The sequence below is a fragment of the Castor canadensis genome, chromosome X, assembly GCF_047511655.1.
Source record: "Castor canadensis chromosome X, mCasCan1.hap1v2, whole genome shotgun sequence".
Classification (NCBI taxonomy): Eukaryota; Metazoa; Chordata; class Mammalia; order Rodentia; family Castoridae; genus Castor; species Castor canadensis.
The window spans coordinates 87,928,851-87,938,539 of NC_133405.1; positions in this window are offsets into that span (position 1 = coordinate 87,928,851).

Sequence of the window (9,689 nt, forward strand, 5' to 3'; positions counted from 1 at the left end):
CTGTGACTCCCTTTACTTCTCTGGTGCTACAAGCCATCTTTTCAAAGACTCTCCCCCTGTCTCTTACGACTTTGAATCAAGTGACCAAGGAGCTTCCCATTCATTCACCTTGAATTATAGGCTGCATTCCCACTAGTCCGGGTTATAGTCAAAATTAACTAGGAAAACAAACAAGCAAATAGTTATCACAGGGTAATTTAATGTAGAAAAGAAGTTGGTTACATAAGTAATAGGTTGAGAATTCAAGCAGGACAAAATGGGAACCCAGAGATTGGTGACAGCAGGAAGCTAATATCATTCATAGCTGGAGATATAAGGGAGATATTACCAGAATCCAGGAAAAGAGTGAAATTACAGGCCTGTCCATAAGAGCTAGATCCATACACAAGACATGCTGTCCAAAAAAGAGGAAAGGAAGAAATACCTTCTCTTTTCCCTCATTCCTGCTCTCCAATCTGCCTCTGAAGTCTGTGTCTTTGGGGAAACTGGAGCTCAGTTAATATTAGACATTGGGAAACACAGGAAATTTCATTTGCTTTATTCAGAAAGGTGGTCTCCAAGGACTAGATCCAAAGTGCAAAATGGCCCATAGGACTCCAGAACTCAGAGACATCTCCTTTACTTGCTAAAGTGATTGAAAGCCTGATGGAGGAGGAGGTATGTGATTTTGGCTTTGAATGGTGGAAAGGATTTTATTCATCAGACAGGAAGAACAAGATACTAGTTAAGAACACTAGTGGGTAAAAGCATAGACACTGAAAAACACTGGACAGTTTGGGAAACCAGCTGAATTTGGTTAAATTCAGTGTATCTGAATAGGAGCTAGGCTAGGGACTAGACTGAAGAGGGTGGAGAATATCCTGGTCTTTTGGGAATTGAAGGTTTTAGTTCTCAGAATGGGACATTCGCAGTCATAAGAATGACCAACTGAGTATATGGAGAACATATTCCCTGATTTCTATGGCAAGCCAGGCAGCATTAACTACTCTTTTGTGGATACAGAACAATTTTCTTCTTACAAATTATTTGCATATCCATCATTTCATTTACTTTTTAGAACAACTCTGTTAGGTAGCTAGATCTCAGGAACTAGGGATAGGCTGAAGGGGCTGAGGTAAGGGGATGGGCTTATGGAAGGAGCAAAGCTATCCCTTTCACTGTCTAGGATCCAGTGAGGCCCTGACTACTTTTGCTGGTTATTTTCAAACTACAATGCAGCTGCATTGTCCCCCCAGCCCTGAGGAAACCTTTTTGTGCCTCTCTGATCAACAACCAACTGCTTTATCTTATTATTCTCTGAGCTCTATTCATCTTCAGGCACAGAAGGAAGTAGCTTCTAGCTACTAACCTGCTTGCTAGCTCCTACTTTGCCGTCTCCTCCCAATAAAAAAGAAACAGCTGGGCTGATAGCAGTGACTGGTTCAGTGATCCTTCCAATGACCTGGCCTGTAATTTCTTCACCTGCTAGATTCTCATACTACCATCCACTCTCTGTTTTAGCCTCCCTTGAAAATGAAGGTTACCCTTTCTAGTCAAAATTGACAGCTTTTCCAGAAGTTATATTCATGGAAACTTATGGTTTGATTCCACAGAATCTCCCATTCTTGCACTGAACAATTATTTACTTATGTATTTATGTATGTATGTATGTAGGATGTATTTATTTATTTACGTGGAAATGGGGTTTAAATTCAGGGCTTTGTGCTTGCAAAGCAGGCACTCTACTGCTTGAGCCACACCTATAGTACATTTTGCTCTGGTTATTTTAGAGATGGGGGTCTCACAAACTATTTGCCCAGCTGGCCTCAAACTGTGAGCCTCCCAATCTTAGCCTGCCAAGTAGATAGGATTACAGGTGTTAGCCATTGGCACCTGATCAACAAATATTTATTGAGTACCTGCTCTGTGCTTGGCACTGCTTTTCAGTTATCACATGACCCTTGCTTTTTTCTTTCTATTTTCTCCTTTCCTTGCCTTCTCCTTCTCTGTCCTTCTTTTCTTTTCAGTTACACTTTAAATTGAATTTAACTGATACACATACACATAAAATGTATGTTTTATGGGGCACCACTTGATGTTTCAATACATTTACATATTGTTCATATTTAAATCAGGTTAAAATGTTATTTCCTCACATATCATTTTTCATGATGAATATTCTTTTTTCTACCTTTTTGAAATGTATAGTACATTATTGTTGTTTATAGTCACACTACCATGAAATAGCACATCAGTTTCTTGTTCCTAACTGCAACTCAGTACACACTGATTAATATTTCCCCATCCCTCCATCTTCTACTGTTCTCAGCCTCTGATAACCATTCTACTCTCAACTTATATAAGATCAATTTTTTTATATTCCATATATGAGAGAAATCATTTAGTGTTTGACTTTCTGTGAATGAATGATGAATAAATGAATGAATGAATTAATGATGGTTACCAGAGGCTGAGGGAGTAGAGAGGAAGGAAATGGGGAACTGGTGATCAAAAGGAACCAGATTTCAGATAGACAGAAGGAATAGGCTTTGGGATCTATTGCATACAAGGATAACTATAGTCAATAATAATATACTATATGTTTGAAAATAAGAGAGTTAAGTTCAAATGATACACCATGAAAATGGTAGGTGAGATGATGAATATGTTAATTGATTTGACTTAATTATGTCACATTGTATATACGTGTAAAACATTATTTTCCCTCATAAATATATACAATTATGATTTGTTAATCAAACACAATAATACATTTTACAAAAGCAATCTTTTCATCAAGTTACTTTCCATCAAGCACTTACTAATGTGCCAGGCAATCTCTTTATATTGATTGACTCATTTGACCCATGTTTTTTGAGACAGGGCCTCACTATGTAGACTGGACTGACCTTGAACTCATGATCCTTCAGCCTCAGCCTCCCAAGTAGCTGACATTACAGGCATGCACCATCACACCCACTCATGCACATTTTATAGAAGAGAAATTTGAGGTATAGACAGGTTAGGTAACTTGTTTAAGGTCACATAACTAGGAAGCAGGATCTCATAAAACTACACAATAGGGTGACTGAACATTCCTAAGTTATAGTCCACCTGGACCTTTATCAACTAGTCATTCTCTGCAGTAGCTACTTCAAACCTTATGCAATATTAACACACTTCCTTGAACCTCCTCCCAATACTGCTTTTCCTCTAATTATCAACTGCAGACTTTGCCTTCCACCTCCCAGAGAAGACAGAGTTCATTAGGCATAACATCTTCAAGTTTCCATAACAACAAACTCTACTGAATCCTCCCATGTTCCCTCTTCTCTTGGTCCCAGCCAAGACTAAGGCATCTGTAGGCACTCTGGATTCTATCTCCTACCCTCTATTCACATCCTGCCACCCATCAATTATTCCATTTCCTGTATTTTCTATTTGATCAATTTTTTTCCTCTTAGAATATAAACAAGCTCACATCCTTCCATCTTGTAAAAATAAACCCTCTCTAGCTACCACCTCTTTGCAGTCAATCTTCTGGAACAAGGAGGCTATGTACATTCTCTCTTCACAAACCATTCTCCTAATACCCCACTGCAGGTTTGTTGGTGTATACCCATTCCTGCTCCAAATTGGCCTTTTCCCACATCACCAGTAATTGCTAGATTCATATTCAATGGTATATTTTCTATCTTTATTTTGCTGGACTTCTGAGTAGTACCTGACATACATTCTTGACAATGCTATTCTTAATAAAGCCCTGGTGTCTTCCTTGACTTCTGGGAAAGCCGACTAACTCTCCTGGCTCTAGTCTCACCTTGCCAATCCTTTCTTCCTTCTCAGGGCTTTGTGGGTTTCTGTTCCTTATTCCTCTCTTTCTCTCACACCCTTCATCTAAGGTACCATCATGAAGTTTAGTCAGTTCTATTTTATGAATACATCCAGAATCCAAAAAGTTCTCAACATCTCACTACCTCCACCCTGATTTGAGCCACCTTTCATTTGGATCATTAGCAGAGCTTCCTTCCTGGCCTCCTTGCTTCTTCTCTTGCACTCACACATGAAGCCATATACCACCTGTCCCCTTATGGCCTTCAATGACCTCCTCTCTGTTCCAGCTACACTGGCTGTCTTTGTTATTTCTCTAACATCCCAGCATGTCACCACCTCAGGGTCTTTGTACTTCTTGTTCCCTATGCTTGAACATTCTTCTTCCAGATGTTCTCATGGCTTGGTCCTTGTAGTTCCTCCAGGGCTTTGCTTGAAATGTCACCTTCACTGTGAGGCCTACCTCATATTCACTGTTTAAGACAGCACCCCTTGGGCTGGGGGCATGGCTCAAGTAGTAGAGCAACAACCTAGCAAGTGTGAGGCCCTGAGTTCAAGCTCCAGTACTACCAAAAAAAAAAAAAAAAGCACCCCTCATATCAGTATTCCCTATACTGCTCCTCAACTCTATTTTTCTCCATCACATTTATCACCACCTAATATAATGTATTTTGTTTGTGATGGGAAATAGATAATGAGAAATGACAATAAAACCAATAAATAACAATGAGACACAATAGCCCAGAAGATGATAAATGCTATGGATAGAATAAAAGGTCAATTAATGGGAATTGCTTGCTATTGTATATATCAAGTGTCCAGGGAAGATTTCACTATTAGTGACATTTGAGCACACACCTGAAGAAAGTGGGGCACAAACCACACCCATATGCAGAGGGAATGGCAAAGGCAAAGTCCAGGTAGGATTTTTTTGTTTTTTGCTTTTGCTTTTTTGAGACAGGGTCTGCCACAGCCTCTCTAGTGCTGGGTTACAGGTGTATGCCACCATATCCGGTTCAAATTTACCATCTTAACTATTTATTTATTATTTGAAGTGCTGGGATAGAACCCAGGGCCTTGCACATGCTAGGCAAGTACTCTACCACTGAGCTATCTCTAGCTCCTAAGATGGAATTTCTGGCATGTCAAACTAAAAAATGTCCCAAAGGAATCATTAGGTTTTCTTAATCCAGTTCCTATAGTCCTCAATTCAATGGATGGCAATACCATCTGGTAGTCTCTTGTCCAAGTCAGAAACTGCAGTGTATGAGTCACATTCCTCCTCTACTAGACTGGTTTCTCTTGAGCACAGAAGCTGTGCCTAGTTCATCATTCTGGATGATGAATGTGGCACTTAATGCAGGATGTGGCACAGAGCAGGATCTTGGTGAGTGGCAACATCACACTTAACTGATGAATGCTGGCACCTAAACTTGATATTAGGCCTGAAAATGTATTACTTGACTATGTTCAGCAAAACATATACTCAGTGCTAAGTCTGTGCTAAACTCTCTGTTGGACTCAGAGAATATAAGGATGAACAAGAGACTGCCCTGAGAAATGCAACCTGGGTCTGGACAATCAAAAGGAATTTGTATGTAAGGAATTCCAGGCTCATGTGTGCTTATATTAAAAAGTAATTTCAAAGAAATAGTATAAGTTCTACAATTTTGAAGATCTCTACATTGGATTAAAAGATTAATAACAATTAATAATAATAATTTGAGAGCTTTGCATGTATCAGGTTCTGTGGCACTTTACATGGTATACTCACTTATTGGTCCCATAACTTCATGGTATGTGACATGGGTACTATTGCAATCTTCCTTAACCTACCTAAGACCACACTCTTCTTAAGTGGTAGGGCTGGCATCCCAGGCAGACTGGTGCAGAGCTATTGGATTATACTACTTCCATGGGAAGGATGAAATTAGCTGGTTGAATCTCAATTTACCCAGGAATTGAAGGTCTTTTACAATTTGGTCTCAGATTTATCTTTCTAATCTAATTTCCAGCTCTTCCTCTCCCCACTGTACAAGTAACTACAGCCAACCATAATTGTAGCTTTTTTTTTGAGGGGGATGGAACTGGGGTTTGAACTCAGGGCTTCACGCTTGCAAAGCAGGCACTCTATTGCCTGAGCCATGCCTCCAGTCCATTTTTCTCTGGTTATTTTGGAGATGGCGTCTTGTGGACTATGTACCCAGGCCGCCCTTGAACCATGATCCTCCCAATCTCAGTTTTCCTAAGATTACAGGCATGATCCACTGGTACCCAGTGAGAATCCTAGTTCCTGTCCAAACCATCATACCCTCTCACACTGATGGGCTTTGGCTGGTGCAGGAACTAAATCATCAAGGCCGTCTTCTATAGAGCTTTTCTCTGACGCGCCTGCCCATCCTGGGGAGAAGAAATCTCTTTATATCTACAATGCTCTAGAGAACCTTGGCCAGACCTGTGGTTGAGTTTTCAGCTCCTCTCAGAACAGGTCCCCCGAGAAGGTTATCGTTGTACCCCTCTTCTTTTTTTTTTTTCATTTTTCTTTTATTATTCATATGTGCATACAAGGCTTGGTTCATTTCTCCCCCCTGCCCCCACCCTCCCTTACCACCCACTCCGCCCCCTCCCTCTCCCCCCCTCAATACCCAGCAGAAACTATTTTGCCCTTATTTCTAATTTTGTTGTAGAGAGAGTATAAGCAATAATAGGAAGGAACAAGGGGTTTTGCTGGTTGAGATAAGGATAGCTACACAGGGCATTGACTCACATTGATTTCCTGTGCGTGGGTGTTACCTTCTAGGTTAATTCTTTTTGATCTAACCTTTTCTCTAGTACTTGTTCCCCTTTTCCTATTGGCCTCAGTTGCTTTAAGGTATCTGCTTTAGTATCGCTTTTATCATGTGCTCATAGTCCAATCCCCTTGTTGTGTTTGCCCTTGATCTAATGTCCACATATGAGGGAGAACATACGATTTTTGGTTTTTTGAGCCAGGCTAACCTCACTCAGAATGATGTTCTCCAATTCCATCCATTTACCAGTGAATGATAACATTTCATTCTTCTTCATGGCTGCATAAAATTCCATTGTGTATAGATCCCACATTTTCTTAATCCATTCATCATCGGTGGGGCATCTTGGCTGTTTCCATAACTTGGCTATTGTGAATAATGCCGCAATAAACATGGATGTGCAGATGCCTCTGGAGTAACAGTCTTTTGGGTATATCCCCAAGAGTGGTATTGCTGGATCAAATGGTAGATCTGTACCCCTCTTCTTGATACATATCACCAGGCCTAGGATAGAGTCATGGACATTTGGTAAAGAAAGAATTGACATTGTAATAATGTGGTTCAATTTGTCTAACTATGTTTATGGAGTGTCTCCACATAGCTCACATATCTGTCCTCATCAGCTTTTCACTGCAGCTACAAGATGCTGGGAAAATTGTCTCCATTTTGCAGGTAAAGAAACTTAAATAAAAAATTTAAAAAAAGAAACAAGATGGGAAAGTATTTCTGCTCATTATTACCTCCTGTCCTTAACAAATAATTTGATCACATTTTAATCAGGATGTGGGACAGTGGTCTTGCAGGAACCCTCTGAGAGGAAGCATTTTGAGGTACAAGTTTAGGTACACACTTGGTCTTTCCACAGATCACCCGAGGAGGATAGGGCCATACGCTTAAGGAGCTGTACCACTCCCTCTCAAGTTCATTGTCCTTAGTGGGGAAGAAACACACAGACACACACACACAAACACACAACACAATCTCCTCAGACTCAGAAATTTTAGGACCACAAAGAAGGATGGAGGCTTCTTTTAGCATTTCAAAGACTACTGTTATTTTTCTGAAGCCTTATTTCTTTTAGGCTTAACTCAATGTCCATCATTCCCAAAGCTGACTGATATGGCAGAATATTTGGTGGCTGAGCAAAAGGCTTAGAGGGCTAGCTCTGGTGATAGCAGTAACATAACAATGTTCAGGTCTATTTCAAGCCCACCACCTCACTAATTGCACATCCCTCTTCCCAAAGCTGAGACTGCGCTGGCCCTTTGTTTCCCTGAACTCCAGATTTGGAAACTGTCATTTCCAAATTATAATATTGGTCTAATTCAGAAAATCAAGGTTCTGGGTGAAATGTAAGCAGATGGCAAGTGACCAGAGCCACAAGGGCAGCAGAGAAGCCTATGAGGGAAATGCAAGAAAAGATGCTTCAAGATTAGGCCCAACAAATGAGAACTGGGAAAGCACAGCCCCAGGGAAACATTCTAGTTCAGCCATTCAGGGAGGGAAACAGGATAGGGAGAAGGGACTTGCCCAACAATGTTGCAAAATGAGCCAACAGCAGCTTCCCATTCCCCACCATTTATTTAGATCCAGGACTAGGATGGGGGTCTGATGTTCAATGTTGATTTTTGTTGGTAGACATCTTAGAATACCACATAAGTTATGGAACATGGTGGAATATTATAGAAAGTATTGAGTTGAACTGATAGAACTTACTCCTTCTTTGTGAAGATGAGATTATAGATAGGTTGGCTCAGGGAGGAAAACGGATTGGCCAAGGTTTCACAGCAAGTCTAAGGCAGAGTTGAAAGCAGATCCCAACCCCAGCAGCCATGTCAGTTCCTGTGCCACACAGCAGAGGCAGCAATCCACCTTCTTACCAGTTCAGCAGCTGGATCTTTTCAAGGCAGACAGGACACAGTAAAGCAACAAAGAATACTCCTCCAATGAAAAAACACAGCTCTCATTGTTCTCTAATTCACTCCCCTCCCCTTATAGGCATTCACAAAGTTTTAGGGCTGGAATTTCTGGACATTCTTGAGCTAGTGGTAGAACTGGATTCTTTGTTGTCTCAGCTCACCTGACCCCAGCAGTCACTAGTGTCACTTAATGTCTTCAGGCTAGTTAGACTCAGTTGGTCCTCTGCCACCTTCCAGACACAGTAGTGAGCAAGGCCGGTCCCACAGGCCTCCTCTGTCCTCAGCCTGACCTCTGGTTAGGGCCCAGACAAGATTTTTCTCTCAATATCTAGAGTTTCCTGGGAAAGGGGTCTGCACAAAGCCAGGCTCGCAATTAAAGGTAGGGGGCGCTCCGGAGACCTGGGGAGTTCCCCTCCATATTCTATGGAAAATGAGAAATTTGGGTGAGGCTCTAACTCTGGAATCGGGTATTTTCCCAGAGAAGAAAAGTGAAAGCTGTCCTGGAACCCGGGACTCTGGATTCCAAATCTGCCTCAGTTGCTGGCAAGTTGAATAACCTTGAAGAGCCTTCCCGTGTCTGGGCAGCAGTGGGCCCGTCGGTATTGGGAGGGTTGGCCTCTGTGATGCCATCTCTAAGGACCCTGGTACATTAGAGGCAGAAGCAGCTGGGGCGCGGGCGTTACAGCTGGCTTTCCTGGCAGGTGATTCCTTCCTCTTTGCTGGGTCCTGCCTCTATCCCTAAGGATGGGCCAGCCAAGAGGCTCTGCAGTTCCTCCAGGCCTCCCAACCTCTCTGCCCAGCTTCTCCCCGCAAGCCTCTGCCTCTAGGGATAAACTGCCAGTGAGCAGTCGCGCTAAAGCACAGAGACCATGAAAATGGGAGTGCGGGCAAAATCGAAACCGAGTTCCAGGGATCTGGCGACACCATCTGGGCGGGACCAGCTCCTTACGCCGGCGGTGAGCCACGCTGCAACCCGCCCTGCGTAGGGGCGGGAGTGTGGAGCCCCAGCAAGGCGTTCCGCACACTCTCCGCCTCCTGCTTACACCACGCCCGCGCTTATTTGCATTTAAAGAGAAACACACCAAGGAAAACAGTGGGCGGGCCGAGGCACGCCTTCCCACCATAGTGATTGAGTCAGATGCCTGCCAATCAAACTACGGACGCCCCACCC